Source organism: Myodes glareolus, chromosome 14, assembly GCF_982192425.1.
Source record: "Myodes glareolus chromosome 14, mMyoGla1.1, whole genome shotgun sequence".
NCBI classification, from domain to species: domain Eukaryota; kingdom Metazoa; phylum Chordata; class Mammalia; order Rodentia; family Cricetidae; genus Myodes; species Myodes glareolus.
In genome coordinates, this window is record NC_142039.1 from 62,312,544 (window position 1) to 62,332,369 (window position 19,826).

General features: G+C 45.9%; 1 protein-coding gene across 4 annotated transcripts in view; it reads right to left on the reverse strand.

The window, feature by feature from the left end:
• Positions 1–19,774, reverse strand: part of Atxn1 (ataxin 1) — a 394,410-nt gene extending 374,636 nt beyond the window's left edge. For 3 of the 4 annotated variants that reach the window (XM_087896548.1, XM_087896549.1, XM_087896550.1), the window contains exons 1-2: positions 19,577–19,774; positions 11,326–11,446 (exon numbers count right to left, since the gene is read on the reverse strand). The gene's annotated coding sequence lies outside the window, so the exon portion shown is untranslated. Of the gene's footprint in view, positions 1–11,325; positions 11,447–19,365; positions 19,500–19,576 lie in introns of those variants that run through there. The other variant, XM_087896551.1, reaches the window with a different exon arrangement.
• Positions 19,775–19,826: the final 52 nt, after the last annotated feature.

Below are 19,826 nucleotides of genomic sequence, written 5' to 3' on the forward strand. Positions count from 1 at the left end.
TTCTAAAGAGAATCAAGTCAAGCAGCAAAAATACATTGACAGTAGGAAGCCCCCCTGCCCAGGTTCTTATGTGAAGGGCATCTCCCCCCAAAAAACTGTATATAGATGTGTGCTTCTCTATGTCCTGGGTTCAACAACCCAGGAGACCTGAAAAAGGGTAAGAGAACTTAGAACTGTCACCCAAAGTTTCTTCTGTCCCAACTGGAATCTCCCAGAGCAGAATAAGACAGGATAACTTAAAGATTTCTGTGGGACTGTGTGGGGTCCAAGGGACTAGAGTCTTGGTTCCTGGTATTAGGATCCCATTTCCATCTGATGTGCAGTCTAGTGCATAACTCCTCACCCCAACTACCAGATAGGGACACCATATACCTGCCAAAGGTGTCTTTATCTACCCCAGCAGGGTATCTCCTAGATAAACCATATGCAAGAAGGAGGTGGCTGGGTCACCTAATGGAAGAGGCCCAGATGCCACCTTCTGATCATGCTTCTACCCCCACCCAATCTCATTCCTGTTGAGTCTTGTTATATATACAAAGGACTACTTCATTGCACACCCCCATCTCAGTCACATGGCTCCCAATTCCATACTATGTCTCCTCCAAACCCTAGCAACCTGACTCAGAACTGCAGACGTTCTTCTCCCTATATGACCCTCTGTCTCCAGAGTTACACTCAAGATCAACTCAAGCTCCAGCTTTTGTCTTCAACAACAGAAAGAGAAATGTCTGTATAGAAAGTCCATTCAGCAGACGTGTTGCATGCCAAGCCTGGCTGAGCCATAAGCACAGGTCCTGAAACTTACTTTTGCCTTTGACTTGATACCCAGGAAACTGTGCCAACCTTTCCTTCCAGAGAGCCATCTACAAGGAGAGCTACACCAGGCAGGGAGGGAAAGAGTTCCATGCCTCCCGCTCCAACATGGATGACAGTCAACCCAAGTTGTCTATCCTTCAGCCTGGTAGGGGAGCCGGATGCACCCCTGCAGGTCAAGTCTTCAATCAACCAGCATCTTTGACAACCGGTACACTTTGACATTCCTGCTTCATCCCTCAAGGCCCAAAGGGAGGGAGGAAACCAGACATGTTTCCACCCACATTCCCAGGACAGGAAACATACAGATCAGCCACAGAGAGCAGGGGGATCCAACGCAGAGCAGAAGAAATGTGACAGCCAGGGTGGTGGCCTAGAGTGAGTAAGGGTCAGGGGGACTTTGGGCATATACATCATGGGTCTTTAAGAGGAAAACATTCCCAAGAGAAAAAGGAGAGAGAGAGAGAAAGAAAGAGAGAGAGAGAGAGAGAGAGAAAGAGAAAGAGAGAGAGAGAATTATCCCAGGAAGAGCCAGATTGTCAGCTGGCTTAGATAGAGCTCAGAGGAGCTCAAATGTCCCTCTGATCTCGTCTTCCTTCTAAGAGGGTCCACAATACAAACTAAAGAAATAAACAACCCATCATGCCTTGAACTTTTCTGGGCAACCCAAAGACATTGTCAGGGGCTGAAGAGATTGCTCACTCAGTGGTTAGTGTGAGCAACTCTAATAATGAATCCAAGTTCAGTTCCCAGCACTCAGGTCAGGTGATACGACCTCCAGTCATGAGCTCCAGAGGCTGCAGCACTCTCTTCAGGCCTCTGCAGATATATGTACTCGAGAGCACACACTCATACGCAGACACGCATGCATGCACATAATTAAAATTTAAATAAATATTAAAAAGCATTACCACTGGAATTTTAGAGTTGGGGTATGCAATAGATACGGTAGATATGATTCTTCCAAAAAGAGTCCCATCTAGAACACAGGAAGGGCTTGTTTTCACAGATCAGCGCACACAAAAACTCTCTGCTGACTGACAGAAGGCCAATTAGTAAGTCAACACAGAGTTGTGCTATCTGGAGTGAGATTAAAGCAGTGCAAATCTGAAAACCCAGGGGCCAGTTGAGCTTGCCAAAGAAATAAGATGGATGAACCTCACACCCTAAGTCAGGTTGAAGCAAGACCTGTTTCTCCATCATTAGCAGCAACAGAGGTCGGAAAATGTTCTGGAAGTGATTCAGAACAAACTCTTTCTCACTCAGCAGTCAGCCTCCGGATCTGTACGCTGAGCAAAAACTACTTCTGAGGGCAAAGATACTCTTCTTGGCGTCATGCTAAGAAACAGCAGGAGCAGGCCGAGTATCCCAGTGATAGGCACCTTCACATGGAACTGATTGATAGACTACTGCGTATTCCAGGAGACGACAGTTTTATAGTCTAGGGAGCAAATCAGGCTGTTAAACATAAATGGGGAAAACCAAATGTAAAAAAATTTTAAAAAGGTACATCTTAATTTGTCAAAACCTAGAATGGAGCAGGCAAAGCAGCTTGCTGGCAAGCCTTAGGATCTGAGTTTGATCCCTATAATGTACATGGTGAAAGGAGAGAACCTTCTCATGTGAGTTGTCCTCAGACTTAGAAACACACACATCACATATGCACACACACATACACACAAACACACACATAACACATGCACACAAACACGCACACACATACCACACTAAACAGATAAACAAGGCGAACATGGCTTAAGGACAAACGAGCCATGCCAGCACTACATCTTGCTGAAGGCCGCATTTCCACCCCTCAAGGGGCAGCAGATACTCTCCCACTGGCCATCCCACCTGCTGATGACATCACTTCCGCACAAGGGAAGTGAGTCTGGTCCTCCCCAAGTTTCAAACATCATCAATTCGGGTTCAGTTCTGTCCTCAAAGACCCAATGGCATCCTCTTACCCCTGAAACATACTCTTGCCATTACTTCTGTTTCCTTCCTCACCTCTAGAATACTGTGCCTTCACCGTGTGTGCATTTACTTTTCTAAGTGTGAGATTCCACCCTACGAGGTGATATGGTCAGGGTATGTGTACTAGTTGGATTTTATGTCAACTTGACACAAGCTAGAGTCATTTGGGAAAAGGGAAAATGTCCCCATCAAACTGACCTGTGGGCAAGCCGGTGGTACATTATCTGGACTGTTGATTGGTGAGAGAGAGCCCAGAACACTATGAGTGGTACCACCCCCTGGGCTGGTGGTTTGGGGAAGAAGAAGAAGAAGAAGAAGAAGAAGAAGAAGAAGAAGAAGAAGAAGAAGAAGAAGAAGAAGAAGAAGAAGAAGAAGAAGAAGAAGAAGAAGAAGAAGAAGAAGAAAGGAAAAGCAAGAGAGAAAGGAAGGAAGGGAGGGAGGGGGAAAGGAAGGATGGGAGGAAGGAAGGGAGGGAGGGAGAAAGGGAAGGAGATGGAAGAGAGAGAGAGAGAGAGAGAGAGAGAGAGAGAGAGGAAGGAAGAAAGGAAGGAAGGAAGGAAGGAAGGAAGGAAGGAAGGAAGGAAGGAAGGAAGAAAGAAGAAAAATAGCATGGGAGCAAGTCAGTAAGCATCAATCCTCCATGGTCTCTACTTCAGTTCCTGCCTCCAGGCTTTGAATTCCTGCCCTGACTTCCCTCGGTGACAGAGTATGTGACCTGAGAGCTGTGAGTGGCATAAACCTTTTCCTCCCCAAGTTGCTTTGTCATGGTGCATTATCATAGCAACAGAGACCCTAACTAAGCCAGCATGCTTACCATGCCAACAATCCCGAGACAGGCATTTTCTTGCCCATTCAGCAGATGAGGAATCTGGGGGTCACAGACTTAAGGGGTGTGGGCAGGGCCACTCAACCACGGAGTCCCAATCAAAATCCAAATAAATAAATAAATGAATAGATAAATAAAATAAAAAAAATTCAGCTTCTACCCAGGCGCAGGTAGGTATTCCAAAAGCTCCCAAATGTCATCTCTTCCATTTGCACGCACCCGCATAAAGAAACTATTAATAATTGTGATACATCTCGAGGCATCTGCGCGAGCTGCTTATAAACGAACTGAAAAGGCAAGGGTGCATTGCACATGCTAATTGGAAGAGTTGAGGCAGAAGAGCAAAAGAATTACCTGGGGACTCCCACCTGCACCTGCAGGTAAAACCAAATGAAATAATCATAATAAAAAAATGTCTACTCACAAATGAAAAGCAGGGTATGGCCCTAGATACTGACACTCAGATCTAAGTTCCAGTGCGCCTCTTGCAAGCAATAATGCCACAATTAGCTGGAAGATTCCTCCTAGTTATAACACGTTCCCCCTCCTGAGAGGGCTCTTGTTTGGGGGTATGATAGCAAGAACAGTAAAAGCACACACACACACACACACACACACACACACACACAGGAAGCTATTGCAGTATGAAACTAATAAAGATGTGTTGATAAATGGATGTCGGTACCACTTCTGACTTACTCTCTAAATAATGACATAATAATAGGCAAAATATAAACTCTAATTAAATACCAAACCTAACAAAGTCAAACAACAGCGAATGATGCTTGACAGAAGCAAAGGTCTTAGGGGAGGTGAGGGGAAGCATTATAATGAAATCACAGCACTTGGCTGAGGGGAGAGATGGCTCAGTTGGTAAAGTGCCTGAGGCACAAGCGTGAGGACCTTCATCACCCACATCAAAAAACAAAACCAACCAACAAACAAATGAAAAAGAAAAGAGAAACTGGACATTATGGTGTAACTCTAGAGCTGCGCAGGTGTGTGTGTGTGTGTGTGTGTGTGTGTGAGAGAGAGAGAGAGAGAGAGAGAGAGAGAGAGAGAGAGAGGCAGGTGGATCCCCAAAGTTTGCAGACTAGCCAATCTAGCTGACAGATAAGAGACTGTCTCCAGAATTAAGATGGCAAGAAACACAGACACTCAATGTTGACCTCTGGCCACCACACACACAAAATCAGAGAACTATGCAAGGTCAGCAAGGGAAAAGGCCCATGACATCATTTCTTTCCATCACTTACAGATGGGGAAACTGAGGCCCAGTAAGGCTTAAAGGCAAGCATTCACTCTGATCTAGCAATAAGGCAAAACAGAGACTGGGTTCCCAGACTAGCAGCTGAACTGACCCCTCCCTCAACGCTGTGTGTTGGGAAGCTATTGCATTCCAAGTCGTATTTTTTAAACAGCATTAAACATTCTATAAATATTAAATTCCTTTTTAATAATTTTCTAATGCACAGGGGCATATGTGAAGAAAGGGGGCCTGGTTTTGATTCCTTTTGGAAAACAGTACAGTGCCCGGGAGTTTAACCTAGTATTGAGTGAAATATTAACAGGCCATATAATGGTTTCAGTGTTTCTTCAGGAAAGCCAAACAGAATTCAAAAGGCATATCCCCCCGGGGCCTCTGGCGGTCGTGCTTCTGGGGCGCTCAGTCAACTCCACGGTCCGCTCCACAGGCCCATCACTGTTAAGTAACTCATCAGCAAATAGAGGAAATTACCGAAGGGGATTTGCCAAGCAATTAGTCCTCTGAAGCAGATGACATACAACTGTTCTGGGGAGGAGCTTCCCAGCCAGTCATATGTCAGACTCGGAGCCTAGTAATCTGTAAATAAAATGCAAGGCGCGCGATTGCAGCTGTGATGGCGCTGCCAGCCAAGCTCACCACCAGTCAATCTCAGGCCCTTTCCCCTTCTCACGTCTGCACAGGGAGGGGCATTTCCACTGCAGATAAAAGAAAGTCGTGGTAAATTTCACCCAGCGTCCAGAAGACACTCAGGCTATCTACACAGCACCTGGACACAAACTAGCTAAGAGTCACTGACTGGGGAGGGGAAGGGGCGCACAGGGGAGGGCAGGAAAGGCAATGGTGCAGACCCACCGTGAACCCTGCACTCCTGTGTGGCTACCTGGCTACAGCTGACCGCCTCTGGCTGCACGTTTTGTTCTTAGAGTGTGTCCCAGTGAAGCTCGGCGTCTATCACGCTGGAGAGATAGATCGCTCCTATCTGCCAAGTCGTGGAAGCTGAGCAATGACCCAGAGAAGCTCTCTGGAGTCAAAAGTTCAGCAGCTCCCTGGGACTCCGTGTTGAACAACATCTGGAGCCAACTCCAGCCAGTCCCCCAAAGCAGATAAGCCGAGTGCTGCTGTCATCATTTTCTTCCATTAATAATTATCAAACGTGCGTAGGAATCTTGGGGCCGCACCGGGAAGAAGGGGAAGAATTGTTGCAAAGACAGAGCCTGAATCAGAAGCTCATGGGAGTCTCTGATCAAAGGCGCAGGCGTGGAAATGGGAAGTTTGGAGGCCCCTGAACTGTCCCCCATCTTGGTTTCTGAACATCCACTGTGTCTGAGTTATGGCTTGTTTATCATTCTTGGCAGACTTTGCCTTCTGTATCTAAGTGTGAGCTTCTTAATATAGCTAGACTCAGGGCTTGAGGCTAATTCAGAGTCACAGTGAGGAGTCTAAGCTAAGGTCACTTAATTCCTGGCAAAAGTGGGTAAGTTGCTTACCCACTGTTGTCCCACAGTTTCTACATCCCATGGCCTAGATGTAACCACAGTGTCTACCAGATATGAGCGTAATGAAGATTAAATGACTCCGTGTTCAAAAAAGCAACTGTATACTGCTTATCACTATTTTCCCGCTAGGGTCTCTTCTTCCACCCTGGATACTCATTAAAGGTTTCCAGGCAGCCTGAGACAGCTCATCAGCAGAGCAAATGCGTGGACCTTAGCTTGATCCCCAGAATATGTGTGAAAAAGTCAGGGGTGGTGGCACACACTTCAACCCCAATGCTGGAGAAGGCCCAACAGAAGAATCCCTGGGGCTCACTGACTGGCCAGCCTCACTGATCAGCAAGAGTCCCTGTCTCGGTGAAGAAGATGGACGGCACCTGAGGAAGGACATCTAGGGTTGACCTCTGGCTTCTACACGCTCCAAACATGCAGCTGCACCTGAACATGGAATGTCATGCTTTTAATATTATTATTTATGTATTCATATTTTCATTCTTAACCACTTGAGGGTAATACAAAGAGTTTGTAAACAACTCAGGAAAATAACAAAGCAAAATAAAAACTTGAAGCAATCCTCAGGCTGTCCCTAATTTTATGGAATAAGCTGTTCATAACACCACTGTGTGCCATGGACTCTTAGGCTAACTCCTCCATCCCCAGAACTAAGGCTCAACACTGATAGTTTCTCCAATGGGATCTCAAGTAGCCCAAGCTTGCTCAAACTTACTAGGTAGCTGTGGCTGGCCTTGAACTCCTGACCTCCCTGCTTCAGGCTCCTAAGTGCTAGGCCTACAGGAATACAGAACCATATTCAGCTCAATTATATAAATCTTTATCTTCTATAGGGTATTAAGTGAGAAGCCAATTTGTTAAAGAGCTGTGTGTGGAATCTTAGAATTTTCACCCATAAAGATCCATGACTATCTATCTCTTTATAGATGCATTTTTTCTCACATTTACAAGAACCTATAGAAAGCCTCCAGGAAATCCTCCAAAGTTATGAAGCACACCCATACGAATACGATTATCAAAAGTACAGTAGCTAGATTGCTACAAATGAACAATGGCTAAGTTGTTAAGTGGCTGCCACAATGAAGATGCTCGCCTGTCACATGAGAAGAATCAATCAACAGTAGCAAAGATCAAAGGCATGCTGGAATTGTTGCTAGCAGGAGCAGGGGCACCATCGAAAGTCTTCGGGAAACCGCTTAGAGGAAAGCAAAGGAAGCGTTTGTTTTAAGCGGAGAGAGACACCGCACGGGCTGCGTGTCAAAAGCGGCCTTCGTTTTCTTACACATGCATATTAGAGCTAGCTAAAATTAGCTCAAGTTCCTATTTTATAACGGAATAACTGTTTCAACAAGATTTCATGGCATTCAGTTGAACACAGACTTTCTAGGGTTCCGAGGCTCTCATAGAAGAAGCCCCCCCTCCACGATCCACCCCTGCAACTACCCAACCCCTCCTGCCACCCCAGCTTTTGAAAAACTGGCAAACAAAGGCTGTGCCACCATTCAGGCTCCCCTTCTTGCTGCCTCTTACCTTCGCCCTACGCATTCACCGCCAGCTCCTGTGTCCTTAGATCCCATCATGCCTTTTGTGTGTCCACCCCTTTGCCAGGCACAAGACCCCAAAGGCCAAATTCAAAACCCTTTTAATGCCAGCGATGCTTCCAAACTGCTCTTTGGACTGACTTCTCAGCTATTTCCATACCCCTGCCAGTCTCCTTGACTTCTGCAACTCAGAACCGTGCCCCCCCTCTTCAGCCACAGTTGCCCAGCCTACATACGACATACAAGCAAGCACTTGCTTGCTGTCCAAGCCGCTTGCAAGACTTTCCTCTCTCTCTCTCCATCTCTTCCCACAGAAGTGCAATCCCAGCCTTCAGAGACCAAATCACATGATCCTCCTCCTCACAGTCTTTCCTGAGCTCACACCACCCTTTTAAATTCCTTCCGGGTCAGAATGTACCCCTGAGTAAGTACAGCCCAACCCTTTCAGTTTTGTTAGCTATTTCAGCGCATTCCTCCTTTCTCGAGCCTGGTCACGAAGAATGTATAATCTCCTGTAGCTCTTACTCACTTTCACGTCCACAGCACCATGCAGTAGTTTAAAAGAAACACACACACAGTGAATGTATGAATGAATCACTTCTTTACATAGATAGTAACAGTGAATAAGTTAGGTCATAACTTGTTTAGCTGCATCATCTTTATAAAATAACAAGAGCCAGAAATAATAACCCAGACTTTCATTTAGAAGAATAACATGAATGTATCAGAATATAACATGATATTCTCTCCCTGCCCACATACTGCCATCAGTTGTGAGGACCATAATGAGGCCAGTATGGATGCAAAATGCTTAGATAAAGTGTAGACGTTTCTTTTCTGTGCAAGCACAGAAAATATCAACAGCCTAACATTCCAGGTGACACTGCACTATTTTGTCAGTAAGGTCGTGAGTATCACGACACTTCGCCGAGTGGTTATGAGGCCAGAAACCCCTGCATCTCAATAAGCAGGCTATGCTGCCCAAGATAAGGCTCCTGGCAGCCTGTCTGGTTCGTAAGAAAATTCTTGAGATTATTTGGTTATAGATAATGACTCTCTTCAAATACCACAGGTTTTAAAAAGAAAAGAACACCTCACCCCACATACTCCTGAACCACATCTCCTGAAAGGTCAGTGCAAGGACCATCTGCCTGGATTAGGCAGGTCCCCCAGAAGAAGGAAGGTAACAGTGGGCCACTCCACCCTGCCCATTAGCAGACACCTGCAGATCTTCAGAGGCTTGCCCTGCCAGTAGCTAGAGATCATTCTACTACCATTTAAATGGAGTCTCTCAAATCCACAGTCAATAAAACAGAAAGAACCCATTTGCATAATTCAAAAGAATACAATGTCTGCGGCCTGTTAACTCCCTCCTTTCTCTGCCTTGCCCCACAGAGGACTCTTAGATTTTTTTTTCTTTCTGTCTTTCTGTCTGTCTGTCCATCTGCCTTGGGAATTGAACCCAGAGCTTCACGCATGCTAGGCAAGTGCTCTCCCAATGAGCTGTATGTCCAGATTTCCAGCTGCTCTTTCTAAGGTTCAAACATAATTATTAGTCAGGCCTTATTATTATTATTATTATTATTATTATTATTATTATTATTATTATTCAAACAAACTACAAATAACTCTATTGATGCAGGCTATTCATCAGTTTATCTTACAGTGCAAAAAAAAGATATGCATCCTATCACAGTAAAGTTAAAATAAGTTCATAATTTAGAATTCAGAAAAATAAATAGAACCATTATTGGCTTTGGAGAGCCACAAATGCCTACAGGGTTGGTCCAAAGGCCAAGGTCTAGGTATATTTACTTGTTCTTAGTCATGTATGGTCCAGGAGCAGCCAAGGAAAAAGAAGAGATTTACATTCCTCCTCCCTGTCTAGAGATAAGCTATGTGCTAACAATGATAGCTTATGAGAACAGGTCATATGAGAACAGACATATGCCCGGTACACTCAAGCCACACACATGCAATTTTTTTTCAGTCCATCCTCACAGTAGCCCTCTGTTGTCCTCATCTTGCAGGAAGAAACCGAGGCATGAACAGGACACAGGCATGTGCACAATCAAAGCAACATCTTGATATTTGAAATCCAAATCCTCTGGCCAGTGTCAGAGCTTCGGGCTCTTATCTTGGAGGCCGTGGAGCTTGGACTTAGCTTAAAATAAACTGGTTCTGTGGCCTAAATACAGAAAACTGGTGAATTTTCTTGGAAGCTTGATTTTGTTTTGCTTTTTGAGAAGGGTCTCGGGCTGTATCCCAAGCAATTCTCAAGCTCACTGCATTGCTGCAGTTAGCCTCAGACTCTGGCCCATCCTCCTTCCGCCTCAGTTCTTCCTATCAAGTGTTGTGATCACAGACATGAGCCACCATGCCCGGTTCCACTGGGCCATTTTGTAAATGAACACTTGGTAAAGCCAGTATCTACCTCTTGCTGAATAGATTTTGCTGTCCTCAATTTGGGGTGTGTGGTTTGGTAAAAGCGCCTTCTGCTTCTTACCAAGAAAGGAAACAGGAAAGTTCCAGAAACACTTCCTTCATTCCAGCAGACCAGCGGGGAACATTCTGATTCAGGAGGTCTAGGGTGGAGCCCCAAACTCTGTTTGAAACTCTCTGAGTGAGTCTGTTGCCCAGCCAGCCTTTGGAACTTCTGATGTTGCCTGGCTTCACGGCTTCAAGCAGAGCTACTCTCAAGGCAGCTAGAAATCGATTTTTTATTTTCTATTCCACAACCTCCTCCCTCGCCTGGTTGTGTACACTAGTGTCCCCAACCCCTTTCAGTCCCACGTCCTAGCTGAATTCCATTCTCTCTGGATTTCACAGAAGGGCACTGGCCTCTTGTCTGCTCTTTAACAGAGAACCCTGGGTCAACAGTCCTTGCTTACACGCTGTTTCGAGACTCTCTCAGCCAGAAAAATTTACTGTATGTGAGGAAATCAGGAAGTTGTAAAATCCAAACAGACACAAAGAGACTCAAGATTCAACAACTCCTGGCAGCCACTGACCCAACAAACAGTTTTCTGCTTCCCTGCAAACGAATCATACTACAGTTAGAACCTAAAACGGGAGAACCAGTCTCAGGGGAGGTGGCAGCTTAGTGTTCTTAACTGACTTAAGAAAAGGTGACATGTAAAATGAGCAGGCACAAGCCCCAGGCAGCAGGCATCGAGCAAGACAAAGTCAATGCAGATTTCTTCGTGAACCAAATAGACCACAACCATAGATGCTTTGATCCAATTTTTATACACACACACACACACACACACACACACATACACACACACACACGCTGGGCAATTTTCCATACACTACAGTTATGTTTCACAGTTTACAGAGTACACAGCTGATGAGCAACAATCCCAAGTCAGATAGAAAACATCATAAACCTCTCACCTGACGCGAGATGCATTCCCTGCAGACGGAGAGGATGAAGAGACTCTTGGACAAGGATGGCAGACAGATCTGCAGCTTGAACGGGCTGGCCCGGTGACTTGTTTCGGGGCGCACGATGCTTCTACAGTGGTCCAGGAAGTGCAGGAGAAGAAATCCAAGATGAAAGACCAAAACCAGAGAAACAAAAAAGAATAAACTGCTTTTTAAAAAATGTCTACCTTAAGATGTACGCACTGAAATACAAGTCTTAAGAACAAAACTTTGCATCTTGTTCTAAAAGAGTTACACAGAGAGCGGTCAGCTTAAGACAGGTCCGGTTTTATTCCACAGGGCTCAGGGGATTCAACATATGAAATCTAGGCCACCTCTTCAGCCAAATGAAAACCTTGGTTCTACGTTTACGGCAGCCACTGTCATTTTCCTCAGACAGCCGACACACAAGTCCATGACAGTCATCACAAATAGCATCGGGTAGAAAGTGCACATGGATAAAACAGTAATTGGGCCAAAAGCCTAATTTGAACTGAGTATATATTAATCTATCCACATGCCACTTGAAAGACAATCATGACGGAACATCACTATTAACATACTAGCCCAAAGGTAAAGGGGGAATCAAAAGCAGAGGACAATAAAGTTGCATTTTGAGAAAAGGTCTCATGTAGCTTGGGCTGATCCCAAACTTGCTATGTAGCTCAGGATGACCCAGAACTTCAGATCACAAGTGCTGGGAATACAGTCATGGGCCACCATGCCCAGTTTACACGATGCTAGGGCATCAAACTTACAGCTTTGTGCAAGGTAGACAGGCACCTTTACCAACTGAGGTACTTGTCCAGCCCTAAAAATTAAATTATTTCATTGTTGAACAGATACTGTCTTCACTTTCATTTTGCCCCAATCGTCAATCAAGGTTACCCACTGTATGAGAAATTCGTGAATGGATAAATGAAAGAAGAAATGAATGAATCTTCATGGTACTTCTGAGATAATTTTATGAATTAAAGATGCATGCACAGACACAGAAGTAGACAGCTTGATTGGCTAGCATACTTTTTAGCCTTAGCCATTAAAATCATATAATGAAGTGCTGGGGATACATAATTAACCAGATTTTAAAAAAAAAGAAAAAAAAAAGAAAACTCAGCCATGCTGGTGGGATAAAAAATAAACAAACAAAAAAAAAACCCTCAACTAAGTGAACACTGAACTGGTTTTCAGTCAGATCGCTGGAGCCGAGCTGCATGTGTTTAGGCTGATTTTAAATTTAGTCTGGATTTCCTACGCTCACGCCAGGTAACAGTAGGAAGGAGAAGGCCCAGAATTATATTGGGTGTCAGAAAGAAACTATTCTGGAACTATGAATATGATCTCCAATGTGAGTACTCTGTAAACAGGTGAGGAAGCCAATTATCCTCGGGTACACGGCAGCTCATCTCAGGAGTCATAATTATTTTCAACCATACACACTCGCTATTTTTAAGAGCACAGCCCAGCTGGAAAGGAAAATAACTTCCATTTCTTTCCAGCACTTTGCAAAGTAATGAATAGTAGCCAAAGTATTCTTCCTTCTAACGAATCCATTCACCACCAATTTATCTAAGCATCTATTAGGAGCCAGGGGCTGCTCTGCAAAAGGACTTTTTAACAGTCTTCGGTTTCCCCGTGTGTAACCTGTGTATAGAGAGAAAAGCTCAAGTGGGCTATAATGTTCTTACAAAAAGAAAATAAGACACCATCTTTCCACTGAGAAGGCTGCTGGGTTACAAATGGTGACCAAGTTCAACAGGAGTTCAGCAAATTCTATCTCATCTAAGCGCAGCATTTATTTTAAGGGCAAGGGAAGTCTTGATTTTTATCTGGTAACATTTCAGAGGAAGCTCAAAATACTTCTTAATCACTTTCCCAGAAGCTGCAGGTACTGGAGACTTGGGCTCGCTTGTATGTGGATTTGTGTGTGCACAGGGCCCTGTTTACACATCGCCCGGCAGATAAGGCTTGCTAGAGTCCAAATTACAGTCTCCTCCCATTCTGCTGAAGTGCACAGAACAGTCAAATGTGATGTAAATGCTGTCAAATATTAATTTACTCTAGCATTGGCATGCTTCCTTCTTTTGAAAAGCATTTGTCCTGACACCCTAGCCAGAGTAAAAAAGAGTTATTCACTTGTGTATCCCAACAAAGGAAAGAAACGCAAGAATAAAGTCAAGGCCACATGAACTCACAATAAGCAAGACAGTAAATGATGGAACATGATAGACAATGACACACACTAAAATTGGAACCTTTAACATTTCAAAAGCACATATCAGAGAAACACAGTACTACGAATAGTGGAGGATTACCAAGCCAGACGGCCCAAATAATTAAACAGGTGATGGTATACAAACACCAGGAGGTGACACTGAGTCAGGACCAGGCCAAGGGCACAAAAAGAGAAAGTTTGCCATCCACAGTGGCAAGAAAAGACCTTCTCTTTATGCAAGAAGCACACATGCTTACAGGTCGGCAGCTGTAATCACTACTAAAAATATCTGATAAATACATTGTTCTAAATCTGTTCCCTTAAGGCACTTTGGTGGAAGCAGGATGAGTCCCTATGACACCAAATGATGCCCTGCAGTCAGGGAACACCTACCCTCTAAGCCCGAGGTCTTATTACACCATGCGTTTTCTGAAAAGGGATTTTCAAGTAGAATAAATTTGTGTTTGTTCGTTTACAGGATGGCAATTATTCCTGCATTTTCATTATCCCACAAATGGTATGCATTAAGAGTTATAGAAAAATCAATGAAACACGTCTGCTAACATCAAATATTCCAAACAAAGGGGCGCGTGAGTGGCCTTGTTTGTTTATAATAGCTCTAAATATGTTTTAGTTCATGCGTGTAATATGTAGTTCATAGTAGTAACAGGTAGCATAAGCATTTCTAGTAAATTATCCTAAAGGTTTATAAGGATTATAAAATACGCCACTGCACTGATTAAAGTCAAAAATACTTATAAATAAAATTGGGCAAGGAAAATAAAAACACCATTTCCACAAATAAAGATAAATTACCACACAGCATTCTTTTTCTTCCATAATTTTAAGTATTTATTTTTTTTTAAAAAAGCCTCAATCCAATTATAACTCTTTTAGCCAATATTTTTTCAATTATGTAAAGCTAGCATCCTATATGTGCATCATCATGGGACTGCTCACAGAAAATTGGAATGAGTACATTTATTTTACTAAACCAAATTAAATGCAACTAAAATAGTATTACTGATGACTCAGATTTTCAAATCTTAAACAACAAACAAAAGAAAAACTATGTGTTAGCCCTTGGGCAGAAATTGTGGCCTCCACTGCTATTTCCACAATTTGTTGTTTTTAACAAACATTTAGCAAAATCAAGGGCTGCCTCTGTTCTCAGGTTGGAAGTATGGCCAACAGGATCAAAATCTGTTCTTTGAAGCAATTAAATTTCACAAACCTAACTCTCTTTAAACCAATCGTTCAGACTTGCTTGCTCCTCTGAGAATGCAGAGCCTGGGTATCAGAGACCCCAACCCCCTAAAAAAAAATAATAACAGACTGTCTCTTGAGAAGGCTCTTTTCATATGTAAGTATTTAAGCTTTCCTGAGTCTAAATTATGTGTTGCCTTCAGACCACTAGAGTTTAAAGAAATCAACATTCACTCCGACATTCAAGTGCTCACATGAGCTCGGGCTTTTAGTAAAGTGTATTTATTGACTGTCTCCTAATAGGGAGCACAGTGAACTGCTACAGTCTATTAGTCAGTAGAAGCTGCCAGGTCAAGGTATGTGCTGGAGCAAAATGCTCTTGACATTTCAGGATGAGAGAGAAAACAAGGTCACCTTATACAAAAGGAATGTGAATCCTTGAACTCTCTAATGACAGCGGGAGCCATAGGAGTGTTGACTAATGTTCTAGCAATCTCTTCACCCTGGAGGTTCCTGGGACTCCTGGCGGTGGAAACTTTTGACCATCTCCAGCTATTTGATATGTAATCTGATGGCTCAAGGGTTTTTCTTTAATCTCTCGCTCAAAGCCACCTGAGAGGCCTGAAGTCTCTCTATGCTGTTTCTAACAAAATACCACTGCTGGCCGAACCCTCTTAAGACGAAATCGGGCGGGGAGACGGTGACGCCTTTCCCAGTTCTCGATTAAGTACAATACACTTCTCATATTTATTTTAGCAAGGGTTTATTTGTACACTGAGAAATACATGCACACGTTTAATCACAAATCAAGCCCTTCTCCATCTGTTGCAAAAATAGAACCGAGGACCTCCAAGGATTGTGTAAAACTTAAAATGTCTATCCTCTATTTTAGACCCTGTCTTCACATGAATTCACCTCTCAGAAATAATAGCTCATTTTAACCACAGTGATGCTTCACCGGACCAGGCCACAATAATGTGGCAACCACATAAACTCTGTAACCAGGGGAAACTCATAAACCCCCTGTGAGGAGAACTGAGTAACTTTCCCAATTTTGGCCCTGGAGGGGTGGGAGACTCTCTCTCTCTCTCTCTCTCTCTCTCTCTCTCTCTCTCTCTCTGTGTGTGTGTGTGTGTGTGTGTGTGTGTGTGTGTGTGTGTGTGTGCTGGAGGGATTCTCTCTGTGTGTTTTTCTTCCTTTCTTCTATTTTAACTGATTTAGCTACTTGGCCTTGAAACTATAAACTGACTGGCAGGGTCACAACTAAATTATGACACACTCAGAGTTACTAAAGCATTCCCCTTCATTTGGGCTGTCTGAACAGTGCCAGGCTCCAGCAGCTAAAGCTATTTTTCTGTTGTCTTTTCTGTCATAATATAATTTTTCTGGCCTCAGCAGGCTTAAGGTGGTACCGAAATGCAAACACTGGCCTGCAGCTCTCTAGATGTTTACTAAGTTATATCCTAAAGTACCATATACACTGTTTACTGGGCAAAGCTCCATGCGTGATACTGGCTTGTAGCACCTCTCACTCAGCTGCAAAAAAATATCTTCAGTTATTACTGGAGATCATCAAAGAGCAAGAGCAACAGATCCAAATTAAGGAAGATAGCATTCAGAATGCCTGCCTACTGTCAACATCCCTTTTAATATTATGGTCTGTGAGGTTTTAAAAATGTGAGAGTGGGGAGTATACTTTCCGAAGAAGCCATCTCCTCTTAGTGAACTACCTAGAAAGCCAGCCAGCACTGTCAGCAATTTCATTTCTCAAGCATGGTTGTGCTCGCCTCTCACACTTGAAAGGGTTAAGTGCTGGCAAGGCCAAAGGCTTCAGACTGCAGAAGAAACATCGCTTCAGTCAGCTTTGAAAGATTTCTAGCAAATATCAAATACTTGTTGATCTGCTCACGATAAACACCAGCAGGATTGTCAGCCCCTTTTCACTGTCTGGGGAGGTGCATCTACACACTGCACCCAGTAGGAGCACCATGCTGGCTTCCTTTAGAAAAGCTCAGTAGCTAGAAGCCTCATTCAGTGTCTCTGGTTCAGATGGACTGAAAGGAGATGCAATTGAAATGGCGAAGCCCTCTCCTCTCTGGTTCGGGCAGCTCAAATACTGGGCATAAAACACTTGGAGCAGTTCAGGCAAACCCACCTGAATGGACCGAGCAGCACTGTCTGTTGCCATGGCAGCCTGATCTAATTACATGAGTGATCAGGGCCAGAGTAAGTGTACAGAAAACTAACACCACCGACAGTATCTGTATGATGAGAGAGGCAGACAGGCAGGAGGCTTTTCAGCCTCGGCTTTATGTGGAAGGTGGCATTCAAGCCCATTTATTTGCAAAGCTGCTAAAATATTGACTGATGCATGGCCAGTTAGAGGACAATCAGAGGAGATTAAATGCCACAGCTAAACTGTTCTGGTGCAATCTCTTTTCAAGAGTTCGTGCGCATGTTTTTCTTCCCTTTGGAGGCTACCTCTAGCTTCCGCTGGCATAAACTTCATTCAAAAATAAAATATAAATAAACCCTGGGCTATCACACTGTCTTAGCTACCCACCCATCATCAAGAAACCGGAGGGTGGGCTTAACTAGGGCTTCTAGGAACTGTAGGGCTCTTCAAAAAGCCAAACAGAAACAGCTTAGCGAACAATATTGAAAAAGTAAGCAGCTGCGCTGAAAATAACCAGCATGTAACTACCTCGTTGTGTACAATCTAGAGCAATGATGTTTAAATATTAAGAAGAGCTTGCATTATAAAACAGAAATGTCATTGAGATGAGACTACTAGATCGCTACAGGGAAGCACTACACACACACATTCCCCTGCATGCTGGGCAGGATGTGAGGTGAGAACTCGACTCCAAGGCATTACTTTTTATTCTGTAGGTGGTGTGGGGTCTTCTAATTTTACCAATTGTAGTCTGTGGCTCTCTCTGAGAAGCTAAGAAACCTCTCCGGGGACAGAACCAGTTTGGAGGAGTTCCTACTGCACAGCATACGGTAAACAAAAATAGCTTGCCTTTCTTGTTAGCCACACAGCGCATTATATAACCAGCTTCCGACTGGCTTTTTTTTTTCCGCCCTTACTACTCTTCAGCAATTTCCCAACCTTCCCAAGTATTTATATTACCCTCTTATCTGTAGGATTATACAGAAAGCAAAACAAAACAGGACAGCCACGGGATCGAACTGAACTCCACTGTCTTAAAACCCTATTTTTTTTTCTGTCGGAGTCTAGATCACCATCATACTTCCACCCCCCCCCCCACTAAGGTCTTTGCTCAATCTCCCTAGAAAACCTGAATTGTTTCATCGCTTCCAGTCAGCTCTCTACGTGGTCTGAAATAAAATGAAAGCGCACAAGCCACAGAGTTGAAGGAGGTGGCTAAGGAGAGGTCAAAGCGATGTAGAGTCAGTCAAGGGACCACCGCGGAGACCCCAACCCCATCGCGATGGCCCTGGTCCCCGCCCGACGCGCGAACACACACACACACACACACACACACACACACACACACACACACACACACACACACGCTTGCACCTACACATTCATTTGCACTCACTCCCTCCTCTCCGACCCCGCCTCACCTCTCGCTCCGCCCGTCCGGCCCCTTCCCTGCCCCCTGCGGGACCGGCCTGTGCGCTCCGCTGCAACCACGTAGGAGGCAGCGGCGGCGGCAGCCCCGGCAGTGGCGGCGTCTTGGGCCCCGAGTGAACGAGCCGCGGGGCTCCGGGGCGCATCCCAATCCCCGCAGCGCCTCCTCCGCCGCCGCCTCCTCCTTCCCCTCCTCCCATCTTCATTCACCCTCCCTGCCGCCGCGCAGCCGAGCAGTCCCGGCGCAGGGCAGAACCCGCAGCTCCTCCGCTGCTGCCTCGGGCGCCGGTGGGGACGCCGGGCCGGGCTGGGGCGCTCGCGGGCTCCCGGCTCGGGCAGCAGTGGCGGTGGCGGCTGCTCTGGATCAGGAAGCGACCGCACCAACAGGGCGGCGGTGGCGGCTGCAGCCAGGGCCCTTCCCCGCCGCCACTCCCGCTGCGCTCCGATAGCCTGCGCGCCCCTGCCCCCTGCGCCGCCACCTCTCCGCTCCTCTAGGCCGTGCGCAAAGTCCCCTGCCCCGAGAGGCTGGCCTAGGCGGGGAGACCCCAGTCTTGAAGTGCCCCCCCTCAAGCTAAGCGACCCCCAAGCGGGGAAGCCTAGCCCTCCCTCGAGCCCCAGCGGCGCACCACCCCCTGCCGGGAGGGAGAATTTGCAAGAGCGAAGAGGGCAGCGCGACCCTCAACCGCTGCCGCCTCCCTCTGCGCCACCAGAAGGGAGGAGGACAGGGCTCTCTAAGCTCGCCGCCGCCGGGCCAGCAGCAGCCTGAGCGGGGCGCCGCCGCTCTCCCCACCCGCGCCCCTCGCCCTGGCGCGCCCCCTCTCCTGGGGGCCGCCCACCCGGCCCCTGGCTTCTCCCCTTGCCCGCCACTTCTGCGCCCAGAGTGGGGTCCCCAGCCGGTAGGCTGGAACCCGGCATGGGTGTATGTACACACACTCACGCGCGCGCGCACACGCACACACACACACACACACACACACACACACACCAGGACGCGTCGGTTTCCTTCGCTCCTCTTCCAGCTGTTTTCCTTGCAGTCCATTGAGACTGGGGGAGGGGGGTGTATGCTGGATGTTCTTTGGCCCCTCTCTGGAGAGAGCGGATTGGGGTGAGGGAGGGGGTGATTTTAATCTAAATCGGGGGGGGGATGGGGGAGGGGGAGAGAAAGAATCAGAGGAGGAAAAAAAATAGCCACTTACTGTAAAGTGTAAATGGATCTGGGGTTGCGTGGGGAAGGGGGGACAGAGGGAGAGACACAGTGTCCTGCGGCTGCTGTAGCTCTAGCTGCGGCTCCACAGGGCTTGTTTTGGATCCCCCTGCAGTGAAACAGGTCCTGTACGGCTCCGCCACTGTAGTAGAAATGATGTCTGCGGTATACTCTGCTTTCTCCTCCTCCTCCCCCCCTCCCCTCCCTCCTCCCTCCGCCCGCCCTCCCTCCCTCGCGCTCTC